We start from the raw sequence: 13,824 nt of genomic DNA on the forward strand, positions 1-13,824 counted from the left end.
TAAAAGACACTAGGTAAAAAAAAGGAAAGAAAAAAAAAGTTGTAGAAAGATTTTTTTTTTGTTGTTGTTGTTTTTTGGGTTTTTTTTTAATATCAGGTATGTATGAAAGTTTCTGCACAGCTCCACCAGGGCTGTAATTCCCTGATTTAGCAATGTACTATTTGTGATAGTGATCTTTCATTGTGACTAATATGCTGCTTACCAAAGTGCTGCAATGCCATCAGTCACTTTGTTGTTTCCAAAGACAAAACAAATTAGAAAACTTTCTTTAAATCATAACTCTATGGAAGTAAGAAGTTGGTGAGTTTGCTTTATAAAGACTTCTGAAAGCATTTTTTAATTGTTATTGTACACCACTGAGGATGAAAAGTCCTTGAGTTTTATTATGTGTTGCATGTTTAGGAAGAATAAGTAAGTCAAGTCAGAGTTAAGTGAATTTTTATTTTTTTTGGAAGAGCGTGAAAAAATTAGAATGAGTTCCCTAATCAAGTTTTGCCAAATCTCAATCACTTTAAGATTACTTTTGAGTGTGCTGTTTAGATTATCCATGGAGATATCAGTTTCGTGAGGATCAAACACTCCTGAGGTTCATTCAGAAAGATGATATACTCTGATCCACTGAGTTAAATTTCTCTGGCTAAATTTTTCCTCTATGTACATATTGGCTCTGAGACAAATTTCAGAAATTTCAATGACATTCATCCTGGAATGGTATAAATTTCTCTGTAGACATGCCCAAGTGCATTTGATTTACTTGGCAAAGTTTTGGTAACACAGATATTACAGAGGCGGCCTCTCTGATAGGAGATGGTGGCTGCCCTGTGCTGGACACAGATGATTCCAGGCAGTCCAAAGGGACCCACCACAGGGCACAACTGAGCCCACCAGCCAGGCTGGTGCAGCCTCACTGAAAACATATTTAAGGAAGAGTAAAAAATGCTATGCAGCAGCTGTGATCAGTGAAGAGGGAGGGAGGGAGGTGCTCCATGTGCTGGATCTGAGGTTCATCTCCAGCCAATGAAGAATGGTAAAAAATGTTGCTCCCCTGCAGTTCATGGAAGAATACAGTAGAGATATCCCTCCTGCTATCTCTCAAGGACCTGCTTGGAGGATGATGCAGCCCATGGAGCACCCATGTTGAAGCAGGTTCCTGGCAGAAATTGTGGCCTGTGAGGGACCCAAGTTGGACCAGTCCACTCTTGAAGGATGGTACCCCATGGATAGGACACATTCTGGAGCAGTTCTTCAAGAACTGCAGCCCATGGGAAGAACTGATGTTGGAGGTGTTTGTAGACGGCTGTATCTAATGGGAGGAGATCTATGCCAGAACATGTGAAAACTGTGATAAGGAAAGAATGACAGTGGTGAAGTGTTTTAAACTGACTGCAATCTTCATTTCTTGTCCCCCTGTGATACTTGGAGTGGCAAGGATAAAAAAAAGCCATGAAAGAAGTTAAACCAAGAAAGAATTGGCAGGGGGAGGAGAGGTACTTTTAGTTTTCTTTGTTTCTCATCATCCTCTTCTAATTTTAATTGACAAAAATTTAAATTACTCTTCTCAAGGTGAGCCCGTTTTGCCTCCTGTGAGAAGTGGTAAGCAATTACCCAGGTTTTAAGGCTTTAAACCACCCCTCTATTCTCCTCCGGTGAGACTCCACCTTGACTACTGCATTCAGTTTTTGGATTCCCAGCACAGGAAAAACATTGACTTTTTGGAGTGAGGCCAGAAGAGGGTCAGCAAGATGATTAAAAGGATGGAGAACCTCTTCTAAGAGGAAAGGCTAAGGAGAACTGGGATTGTTCAGCCTGGAAAAAAGGCAGCTTCAGGGTGACCTGTTTGAGGCCTCCCAATACGAGAAGGGAGCCTACAAGAAAGAGGGACTTTCTTAAAGGGTATGTGGTGATAGGACATGGGGGCATAGTTTCAAACTGAAAGAGGGTAGGTTTAGATTAGATATTAGGGAAAAAGTCCTTTACTGTGAGGATGGGATGGCACTGGAACAGGTTGCCCAGGGTTCGTCCCTGAAGGTGTTCATGGCCAGGTTGGATTGGGGCTCTGGGCATCCCGGTCATGTGGAAAGTGTCCCTGCCCATAGCAACGGAGTTGGCACTAAATGACTTTTAATGTCTCTTCCAACATAAGCTATTCTATGATTCTATGATTCTATGAATGTTGAAATGCTACTCACGAGCCTGCAAACACTTTCTTTTATTGTATTCCAGAAGAGAAAAACAAAGGATCTTAATCTTTGCCTGAAGTGTTTTCATAACTTGTTCTAGAAATAAAATTTATCATACCCACTTTTAGTAAATTGCTACAAATATAATAGAAGGAAATTTATTAGAAAATTATTTTAAAAAATAAAGAGATTTTGAAAATAATAATAATAACTTTAAAAATCATGAACAAGTAATTAAAAAAATTCCTTACGAAAGCTAGCTGAAGGAAATCAAAACTTTTCTGGCAAGGGTTTATGTTAAGATCTGAACATTCAAAGTCAAAATCCATTTTCAGTTGCTTTATGGCTCTATGTTACCTGCAAGAATTTTGTGTTAAAATAAGGAGGAAGAACACTTTAAAAGTTACAGGGAAAGCAGAGTACAGCACTTAGAATGACAATCTTAAAACAGGACAAAAAATCAAAGTAATTTCACCATCCAAATAGGAAAATAATACCTAGGATTTAAAACTGATCTCAAACAGTGACTTATATTTTAAGGTGTTAACATGACACATTTTTCCATGTGCTATTAGAGTGGATTCTCTTTCCTTTTTTAAAACTTGGAAAGAGATATTTTGAGAGAAAGTGTAATGGCAAAAAAATGTGATCTATTGAAAAAGTATAGCTTTTACCCTATATAAAGGGTAAGGACTTCAATGCTGGCATATTATTCCATCAGTCTTCTCTCAAAAGATAAATCCACTTGATCCGCTTATAGGTGACAATAAATCTATCACTCTGCTGCAATCTCACTGATTTGATTTGAATAGCAAGATAATTGTTGAGAGCTGTGCCTTGTAAATTCACCCTTGATACCTGTCTTTTACAATATTTTGCAATGGTTAGCGTCATATTCACAGTTACTATGTTCCTGAAATCAGACTATTTTATATCAGCCATATTTGGCCATGCAAAGTGTATTTGGCTTTCTTTAAAGTTCTAACAATCTTTATACAACTAAATACAGTTTAGGTCACTTTTTATGTAAAGCAAATTGATTATATTCCACAATCAAAATTAGATTAAAAAATGTTAATAGCGGCAGCAGGAAAATCTTGCAAGAAATTCTGTCATTTTGTAGGATAGCATCTTTTAAAAAAGGGTATGAATGTCCATGTAGAATAACATAGCTGAGACGTGTCTGGCTTTAAATTGCTAAAAGAGACTAAAGAAAGCAAATCACTTCTAGATCTCACTGTTCTTCATAAAACCTGAACTAAAACTGACATTATTCTTCCTCAATATATAAAATAAGATTTAAATCCTCATCCTGTGAGATTTAGAGGAATAAAGAATTTGGAAAATAGGATGTTTTATTAACATCTCTTCAAGATGTTATATTTAAGACTGAGAATATTTAAGTCTTCCATATATGCTCCTCCACAATGAAAAAATAACATTTTCTTTAAAAAAATCATTAAAATATGTTAAAATTGTGTAAACTGAAAATTCACAAATTTTGAAAGCAACCACATTCTAATCACTTAGAATTTTTGCATACTATTAATTAGGTATCTGATTAGAAGGTTCACTTATCCGTTTTTCTCTTTCTTTTTAACTTCAATGATCCTCTTTTTTTCTGTTTTTCCCCTCTCTACAGGAAATTAATTTTCCTGTTGGAAAAATACATGCAGCCTCCCCCCAGTAAATGAAAAAGAAAATCACCCTACTAGAATTCTTATATTTTTTTAAAATATGTACAATTACTGACCACTTAATAATTTAGCGGCATATTTGTATACAAAAGTTTAAAAAAATTGCAGAAACTTTATTTTGTTCAAACATCCTTTGAGTTTATGATGGATTTATATTTTGAGACAATAACATTTTGCATAAGTAAGGATCACATTTGGATAGTGTCTACTTTGCACTGCAATATCGTGATCTTTTATGCCATATTCTCTCCCCTGAACTCTCCCCTTTGCTGGTGACAGAAGTGCAGAATTTTCACTCCTTGCAAATTGTCTCTTTTTTTCATGCTACTTAGAAGCATATGGCACTGTAAATTCTGCAAACTGCAGAAAATATATTTGACTAAGTCACTGTAAAATCACATTTTTCGCAGTGGCTTTACCAAGAGGCAAATCCAAATGACATAACTGTTCCCTGATTGCATTCCCACCATTAAGTCAGTCACCTTAACCTGCACACACTTATCAGGAAAAAAGTAAATAATTTTTACATGTAAGTCCTTTTTTACTGTACCGTAGTCAAGCAAGCTGACAATTTCATTTATAGAGTCTTTTGGTCCCTTTCTATTAATAAAGAGGGAGTAAACTTCTAATTTCATTTATAGTTTATTGAGAAATCTCATATCAATTACAAATATCCTATTATCACAGAAAATGTTCATGACAAGTTGAATTTTCTTTTTGTGTGAGTTACCATTTATTGAACTTTGATATTGGTTTTGATTTTTATCTATAAGAGCATAACAAAGCATTTGAAGTGACAGAGTTTTTGGGTTTTTCCTTCTACCTTTATTTGACCATGATTACAATGGGTTACATGAGTTAAATAAATACACAGACATATGATACACAGGAAGCTCTGATGAGACCCCTCTTGGAGTGCTGCATTTGGCTCTGGGGTCCCCAGTACAGGAAAGACATCAACTTCTTGGACCAGGTTCACAGGAGGGTCAACAAGATGACTAGAGGGATGGAGAACCTCTCATCTGAGGGAAGCCTAAGAGAATTGGCATTGTTCAGCCTGAAAAAAGGCAGCTTCGGGGTCACCTAATTGTGACCTTCCAGTACCAGAAGAGGACCTACAAGAAAGATGGAGCAGAACTTTGTACAAGAGCATGTAGTGACAGGACAAGGAGGAATGGCTTCAAATGGAAAGAAGGCAGGTTTAGATTTACCAGGAAGAAATTATTTAATGCAGGGGGATGAGGCACTGCAACAGCTGGCCAGAGAAACAGTGGATGCCCCATGCCTAGAAGTGCTCAAGGCCAGGCTGGATGGAGCTATGAGCAATCTGGTCTAGTGGAAGATGCCTCTGCCCATGGCAAGGGAGTTGAAACTAGATGATATTTAAGATCCCTTTCAACTCAGGCCATTCTCTGGTTCTTTGATAAGAAGACTCCCAAGTTGATTAAATAATACTAAATATCTCATGCAAATGAACAAGAGTCATACATGAATAAATAATTTGATTAATTAAATACATAATATTGTGACTGTGTAAAAAGTTAACTGCATAAAGCTGCTGGTAAGCTGTGTGTGCATTAATTTGTCATTTTAATGGAGATACTGTTCAGACTGAATCAGACAGAAAGTAAAAAATACTTCTGTTCTGTGAGCAGACTTCCTGGTTTATACATTTGGATGACAGGAGACAACTTGTGAGGTGGATATAAGTAAATTGAGAAATTGATTTTTCTCTGACTCTAAATAACTTCTGGAGTCAGACTGGAGCACAATAAATGTAAAAAAACTAGGACACCAAGGTACAGAGACACAAAGAGATCAAGAAGGAAACCGCATAAAGAAAAATTAAGATATTGTAATTACAAAAAGAAAACATGCAGTCAGTGTAAATAATTCTTTAAGCTGATGTGATAAGGTATTTTATTCTTGCATCCTTCAATATCTAAAGCTTTCCATTATAAAGCCAATTTTCCGGTATTGTCCATTGCCATCAGCAAAGTCAGTCATAATTCTTCAAAGTGATCCAAGCCAGGGTGCATATTTAACAATTCTTTTGCTTTGTAAATGCTATATCCTGATTAGTTCAACATGTAAGCTTACACTGAAGCAATCCAAATTAAGAAACAAGAATAGATTCCTCAAAAAGAACAACTCGCTCCGTGAAAGCTGTACAGAGGTAGCCTGATGAATCAAACACTGGAGATATTGCCTTTGTCACACTGAATTCTTAAAGGCTGGATTAATGTAGGCATCTAAATTTAAGGTGGTGAATATATATCAAACAGAAAAAAACTATAAATGTTTGATTTACAGTCTAGAACCTTTAAAACTTGCAGAATCAACTGAATATTTTCATTTATTTCAATGAATTTATATTCACTCTCTACACAAGGAAACTGATGTATAGCTATGCAGTGTGAATAAGATTCAATCATTATCTAGGAATTAAAGATTAGGGATCACAGCATCCTAACAAGCCCAGGTAGGAAGGGAAATTAAAATATCATCTGCTCCAATATTTCATAGTAGAGGAAACCCAGATGAGATTATCTAGCACCACGTCCCATTGCTTTTTTAAAACCTCCAGTGATGGGAACTCCACCACAACTCTGGATAAGTTGTTCTAGTGAATGATTGATCTCATGGTGTAAAATTTGTTTCTTATAGCAAGATAAAACTTCTCCTGCTGCAACTTGTATGCACTGATTGATCTTTCTCCATGTGTCTCCTTTTGAAGAGAGAATTTCTCTTTGTAGGCACCCTTTAAGTATTTGAATACTGTGAGGAGGTCCATCAAGGTCTTCTCTCCGGGAGAAAAGAGCTAACTCATTTATTTGTTCCTCATATGGCAGGGTATTCAGCCCTTTGATCATAATTGTGGCCCTACCCTGGACCAGGTCCAGCGGGTCTACATCTTTTTGGAATTGTGGGGACCAGAACTAGACAAAATATTTGGGGTTAGACCTGACAAGCACTGAAAAGTGGGATGATCATGGTTCTACTTCTCTTAGTAATGCTCCTGAAGATGCAGCTGAGGATGTGACTTGCATTTATTACTGCAGTGACATCCTACTGACTTACGTTGTTTTTGTTGCCATGATCCCCACATTCCTTTCAGCAAGGCTATTTCCAGACACAACTGGATTCCAGGAAGAAAAGGTCAGAAGCTCTTTCTCCATTTCCCCTTCTCAGAAACCTGCAGAGAGCAACAAGCTCACCCCTCATCTTCCTTCCAAGGTCCTTGGTGCTCCTTTTAGGAGACTAAGCCCTTTCCAGCCTTTTCACCAGCTCTGTTGCCCTTTTCTGGACTCATTCAAGCACCTTCAAACCCTTCCTAAATTGTGTGGTTCAGAAAAACATGCATGATTCAAGGTGAGCCCAAAGCAGTGCTAAATATAGCAGGATAAACACCTCTTTTTAGTGGCTGGTTATGACTCTTTGTGGTTGTGAGTGGTCATGACTCCAGACTGGGAGTGCCAGGGCACACTGTCAACTAATATTGAGCTGCTGCCAGCCAGCACCCCACATGCCTTTCTGCAGGGCTACTCTCCATCCACTCCTCTCCCGGTTTATACTTATGTCCAGTATTATTCTGTCCCACATGAAGAATCCAGTATTTTGACTTGTTAAATTTTATCATAACCAATGTTCCAGTCCAGCTAGAGCCCTCCTCAAGGCCTTCTGTCCTTTAAGACAACCAGCAGTACCTCCCATTTTGGTATCATCAGCAAAACTGATAATGATGAATTCAACTATTGCATCCAATACATTAATAAATACATTGGAAAAAAACTGGCCCTAGAATTGAATCCCGAGGAGCACCTTTAGTGATCATTCATGAGCCAGATGTAGCCCCCTTCACTACAACACTTTGATCCCTGCCTTTCAGCCAGTTCTCCACCCAAAACAACAGGAAGTTGCTCATCCCACAGTTACACTTTTCCAGAAGAATACTGTGAGCTTCAGTATCAAAAGAATTATTAGAATCCAGGAAAAAAACCTGCATCTTTCCTTCATTTACTATTTTAAAGTCAATTAATCCCATTTATATCAAACTAAAAATAGCTCTTTAGGTCCCTAACTGCATCACTTTGCATGATTACCTATTAAATTTCATAGCTTTTCTATTAATTTTGCCCTGAGTATCATCCAGTTGTCCCTTTATGATATTAAGACTTTTCTCTGTACAATGTTTTACATGTATAGTTATCTGAAAATATCACTATATCTTTTCGCTATTTTCTTTCAAAACTGTTAATGAAACTATTAAATAAAATTGGTCCCAAGAACAAACATCAGAGAACTCCCTTAAGAAATAGTTGTTGTTTTTTTGTTTAGGTGGTTTTTTAGCTTTTCTTTAGCAGTTCTGTTAAGCTTTTTATTAAACTCTATTGCAAATTGAATGAACCATATCAGCCTCTTCACTGAATCCTTGAAGTGGATCTGCTACATTTCTTTTGTCTGGAAAGTCAGTCATTTTATCAGAGTAATATCATACTTTTCTTATTGATCTGGAGGAAAGAATAAACACTAAATTTATGAAAACAATAGTTAAAGTTTAAAATTAATGTGAGTGGAATAAGATAAAACTATAAACATCTGTAAATTCTGTGTTTAGAAGATGAGGGAAACAAGGGAGGTAGCAGTGCTAAGTCAAGCTTGAGATTAAGGTGATAGAAAATTAAAGACAATATTCCAATGGGGCTTGAAGGTGAGACATGACAATGTATTCTAATGAATAAGGTGTTAACTCTGAATTTTCTGTAAACAGACATACTTAAACCTCTGGAAAGATAAGGACAGATTGAAGACAGTTTAAATAGGAGAATAAATACTAGGAAGGGACTAGAAGAATGGTCTGAGAAATAAAATAAGATAATTCAAATAATCAAATGTTAATGACTATAAGGTACTCACACCAAATCAACAGAAGAATTACATATAAAAAGAATGGTGTGATGGAAGCAAGGCAAATATATATTTTTGATATCACAAAAAACTTTATAAGAATAGTCTTTCTGACAGAAATTATCTCACAGTGAAGTGAGAAAGTGACTTATATCTGACTTCTAATATGAGATTCTAGAAGACTGAAGAAAATGTAATCAGTTATTGATTAATGGTGAAAAACACAATCTGATATTGGAAATTAATTCTGATTCTTTTCCATTGTCTTGACATGTTATTAAGTAGCACACAAGAGGTAAGTAATGCAATTTTTATTGTATGCATTTGTAGTGCGAGGAACCCCCTAAATTTGCTCCTCTATCATTCAAGGAATTTGTGATTCTGTTTTCAGAATTTGGTGAAAAAATTTCCCTCTGCTTGAGGTTCCAAGTTCTTGTTATGCTCTGATCAAACCTGGTTTTTTAAACATTGCATTAACTACACCTTAGTGTTTCTGGTAAATGTCTGTGCTTTTGCACATTGAATATAATAGAACATAATAATAATTTTTAAAAAGTGTCTATGTGATTCATATTTTTCGTGGTTGTATGGCTGGTTTTTATTAAATGATAAAGAGCTAGTGCAATGGGATATCATTGAGTGGCTACCAGACAACAAACAAGACACTCTCTCAACAGGAAAAGGGGAAAAAAATAAGATTATAAAGCTTTTAGACTGAGATAAACACAAGGAGGTTTTTCACCAATTACGATCACAACCAAAAGAGGCTGTCTTGCGGAAATTAATTTAGTATATTTCCCACTAAAAATAGAGTAAGATGGTGAAAAAAACAGACAGAACTAAAAACACTAGTCTTCAACCCTCCCTCATTCCTTGGCTCAGCCCCTAATCCTCCACAAACTGCAGAGAGGATATCTTCCAGTGGGTGGGGCTGCCAAGCTTCTCAGCAGTGTCTTCTCCATTGGCTGTAGGGAAATCTCTCCAGCACCTGGGCCACCTCCCTGCCCTCCTTCACTGACCTTGTTGTCTGCAGGGCTGTTTATCTTACATTTTTCTCAGACCTTTTTTCGGGACTGTGTTTGGATTGTGTTGTGTTTTTTACCCTTTCCTAAATATGTTTCTATAGAGGAGCACCAGCTTGGCTGATGGGCTCAGATTTCTGCAGCAGCAGGTCCATTTTGGAACTGTCATGGAGGCAGCAGTGACCTCTTCTCACAGAGGTCACAGCTGCAGCCCACTCTAAAAAACCTTTTGACATGTAAACCCAATACAGCTTTGCATAACAACCAAATTATAAAGGTATCTATAATTGTATTGCAGTAGCAACTTTTTTTTTTTTTTCCCCTGACCATGATAATCTGCATTTTTTTCAAAATCTGGTAGGTCAGTCAAATTGAGAGATTTCACCTCAAGGCTAATTACTAAGTTCTTCAGCCAATGAGTGGTAATCAAAGCACAAGAGGTATTATGGCAAGGTTATTATATTTAAAGAACATTGAAGAATATTAAACTAATATGGCATTGTACTTTCATATTAAATAAAAATATCATAATTTCTTATCAAAGACATTTTATGTATTTCAGTGTGGAATGTGGCTGTAATTAAATACACATATTCAATGGAACATGACAATTAAAAATCTGCATTTTTAGACAAACTAAAATAATTGGTATTATAATAAATATCCAGAGCTTTGACACGTCTGTGATAATATGTAAAGAATTTAAACATGATGATGTAAAAGTGCTTTCTGTGGCCGTATCTTTGGGTACTCAGAAGAGTTTGTGAAACAAAATATTTTCTGGCCACAATTTTCAATTTTAGTCTTCATATCTTCATAGATAAATAATAATACTCTATTTGACTGTGAAATTTCAGATTATACATGCAGAAAGATACAAAGAACAAATTTAATACACAAACCAACTTATTTTTGCAATTAATTTAAAAACTTCATTCTTAGTGCAGTATATTAACAAGTTTGCAGAATGCAATCTGCCATAGCCTCAGTAACAAGGTTTTTTCGCTCTTTAATGTTCACTGAGCCACATGCTGAGTGCACTTAACCCAGACTGAAGTTCTTAGGGAGCTTTACGTACTTAACCCTTCACTAAGTACTTAATCAGTGCAGAACCACTGCAGCACCAAGCTGTCACTGCTTTTTCCTTCATCTTCCTTCAAAATCAAATGCTGATCTGTCAGCACTTTCAGTGGACTTCTAATTTATATGCATTAATTATGTGTCTGCTCAGTCTTTTCAGCATTGTTCTTGATGCCTTTTCTCTTTCCTCACGTGATATAGTATGATGGGACTTCAATTTATCTAGGACTTTACCTCTTTGCCTGTATTTAAAAAACAATAAATAAATATACCCAGAATGCTTCAGTCTCTTCACCTATGCAGCATTGTCCTTTCTTGCTGCTCCTCTTACTGGTTGCTTCTGAGTTTTCCCAGAGCTGACCACTCACATTCCTTTTCTGGGAAAAAAGTGACCTCCCACTCACATCAGAGTGGAGCAGTTCCATAAAGCATACTGTCTGCAAACAAATTAGAAAGTTCTACCGTCTATTACAAATAACTGACTCCTGGCTTTTATTCTTCTGTATCCTTGGTTCTTTGTCCCACTCTCTTACTTCAGAATTTACCCACATGCTAACACTTCGGTCTCTACCCCTTAGAAATATATACCAGAATGCCCATGACCCACTTAATTTCCTCCAATGAATTCCTGTCATTTTAACCCTAGCTTTTATTTCAATACTTTTTTTCCTTCAAGTCATCCTTGTTCCCTTCATCCAGTATCCTTCCCTTGCTATGCAAGAACTAGCTAGTGTCCTCTGAGAAAAAAAACCAACAGAGTAATATGTGACCTCACCTTTACTTTCCTCCTTCACTTGTCTTTTCACTTGCTTTATTTTCCTGTCACTTAAGCAGTGTCTCTACTTTGCTTTCTCTCTGACACACACAAGGGTTCTACAGGGACTGTTTTCTGACATCAAGAAGTGAAATAAATTTGTTAGGCCACAGCACTTGAGGATTTTAACCCCATTATATATGTATGAATTCTTTCCACAGTTGATTTGACTTTGTGGTTAGTATCTCAATAATCTTTGCTGAACACTGAATCATTTTTCATTTTTTAATAGTAAGTGGGAAAGCAGATTGTTTGAAGATGCTGCAGGTTCTGCATCATAACAAAACAAAGAAAGGAAAAAATTACTCCACCTCATTTTTTTGCTGTTTCATGCTTGTATTAGTTATTTCAGCAGTGCTGAACAAAATGATTCATTAGTAACAAAATACTCATGCTCTATAAACCATTAAAAAAATTTTAAAAAAAGTTTTATTTTTGCAATTGTTTTGTCAACTTAGGGATTTCCTAGACATACAAATCAGACATAAAGGAGTTGACTTGTCTGTACATGAGTCTGCCATTTCCAAATGGTCTAGGCTATCATGTGATGTCTTCCAGCAGATGCAAAATGGTCTTCATGAGGGACCTGTGCCATCTGAAGCTGCAGCTGCAGCACTGGCAAATTATTCAACAGAACCTAAAAGAGCATTCACTGTCTATATTTAGACAGCTGAAAACTTCTTATTCTTATTTCAAGTTATTTCTTCAGTTAAGGTCTTTGATGTATTGCAGCAATATAAGTATGCTAAGAATAGAAGAAGAAAGTCACACCAAATTGGAGTTAACTACAAGAAATCTGTGCCTACACTGAAGATTTCTTCTCCAAGCCAGAAGAGGCTGAGTGAATTCCTTGAAATTACAACAGAAGGAGAAAAAAATATGATCCTGATTAAATGTTGGTTCAAGGTGCTCTAGGTTCTTCATCAGCATTGCTCTTTTTCTGACAGAATCACCCTTTGTCTCAATTACTTTCCCAAAAGTGATTTACTTCTGGTTTGTTGGAATCAAATTCTCATCTGGCCCGTGATTCATTTTGGGATTATGTGCTGGATATCTGCATTTGCCCACAAAACACATAATGAAGTATTCTGCTACTGACATATATTTGACTGTGATTGCTCTAATTCTCTTTCTAGTTTTATGCTGCCAATTTAACTTTTTATGACATGTAGTTTGATCATAGATAATAATACTATATTTGTCACTTAATCTGTGCTGAAATTAGTATTATCTTCCAATAATTTATTACCTAGGGAATAATTTTTCTGGCCAATCATCTTGAGAATTGTCATTAAGGATCTCTAAAATTTTGTTTAAATTATTATGGAAGGAAATAATTTTCTTTTCTCTGTGTCTCTTTCCATTTTCCTATTCCATTGCTCTAATTTCCTATTATAAAGACCTGAGGACACTCTTCATATCCATTATATATCCAAACCATTCTGTGAATCCTGCTAAGTTCTTGGTTACAGGAACTACTTGATTTTAATTAGCTTAATCATATTTTGAGTGAGAACTAATGTTTGTTGATACATACATTTTACTCCTTTGAAGTACAGCTATGATCTTCTGAATGCCAATGAAATTAAAAGGTATGAAATGCAATGCTATTTACATAATGATTTTGAATTTGAAATAAAAATTCAGAAAACAATAATCACAGCACTTCACAGAGCACTTGCCTACTTCTTTCCATGTGTCCACACTCTAGCAGTACATCCCCACATCATACATAAGTTGTTTTTACCTATCCATTTTTTTATGCAATATAAAATCCCTTTGTCCATGACTTAAACACTTATATTTTTACATGATTGAGTAAATTGACTTATTTTTTCATGGGATCTGGATTTTTATGTTTCTCTTTTTGGTGAATTGCAGTGTGCCTGCAGGCCAGTTAATAGTCAGTACTCAGTTTATTTCTTTCATCAAATAGGAATTAATCCATCTATCTTTATCACAGATGAAAGAAAAATAGAAACCAAAACAAACCACTTAAGTTTTTTATTCAAGTCTCCAAAATCCAACACATTGTTCTCTCTCTATATGTCTAAAAATTATCTTTCATTTGCTACTGGTTGTTTTCATCTATGAGGACTTTCTGTACCACAAGGTGCTGGTTC

The 13,824-nt window shown here is 36.0% G+C and overlaps 1 long non-coding RNA gene across 2 annotated transcripts in view; it reads left to right on the plus strand.

Annotated features, from left to right (window-relative positions):
• The first annotated feature begins 7,005 nt into the window (after positions 1–7,005).
• The window catches only part of LOC135301254 (uncharacterized), a 49,641-nt gene continuing 42,822 nt past the window's right edge, over positions 7,006–13,824 (plus strand). For both annotated transcript variants that reach the window (XR_010362989.1, XR_010362988.1), the window contains exon 1: positions 7,006–7,249. This is a non-coding gene — a long non-coding RNA (uncharacterized LOC135301254). The remainder of the gene's footprint in view (positions 7,250–13,824) is intronic.

This window comes from Passer domesticus, chromosome 5 (assembly GCF_036417665.1).
Source record: "Passer domesticus isolate bPasDom1 chromosome 5, bPasDom1.hap1, whole genome shotgun sequence".
In the NCBI taxonomy this organism is placed as follows: domain Eukaryota; kingdom Metazoa; phylum Chordata; class Aves; order Passeriformes; family Passeridae; genus Passer; species Passer domesticus.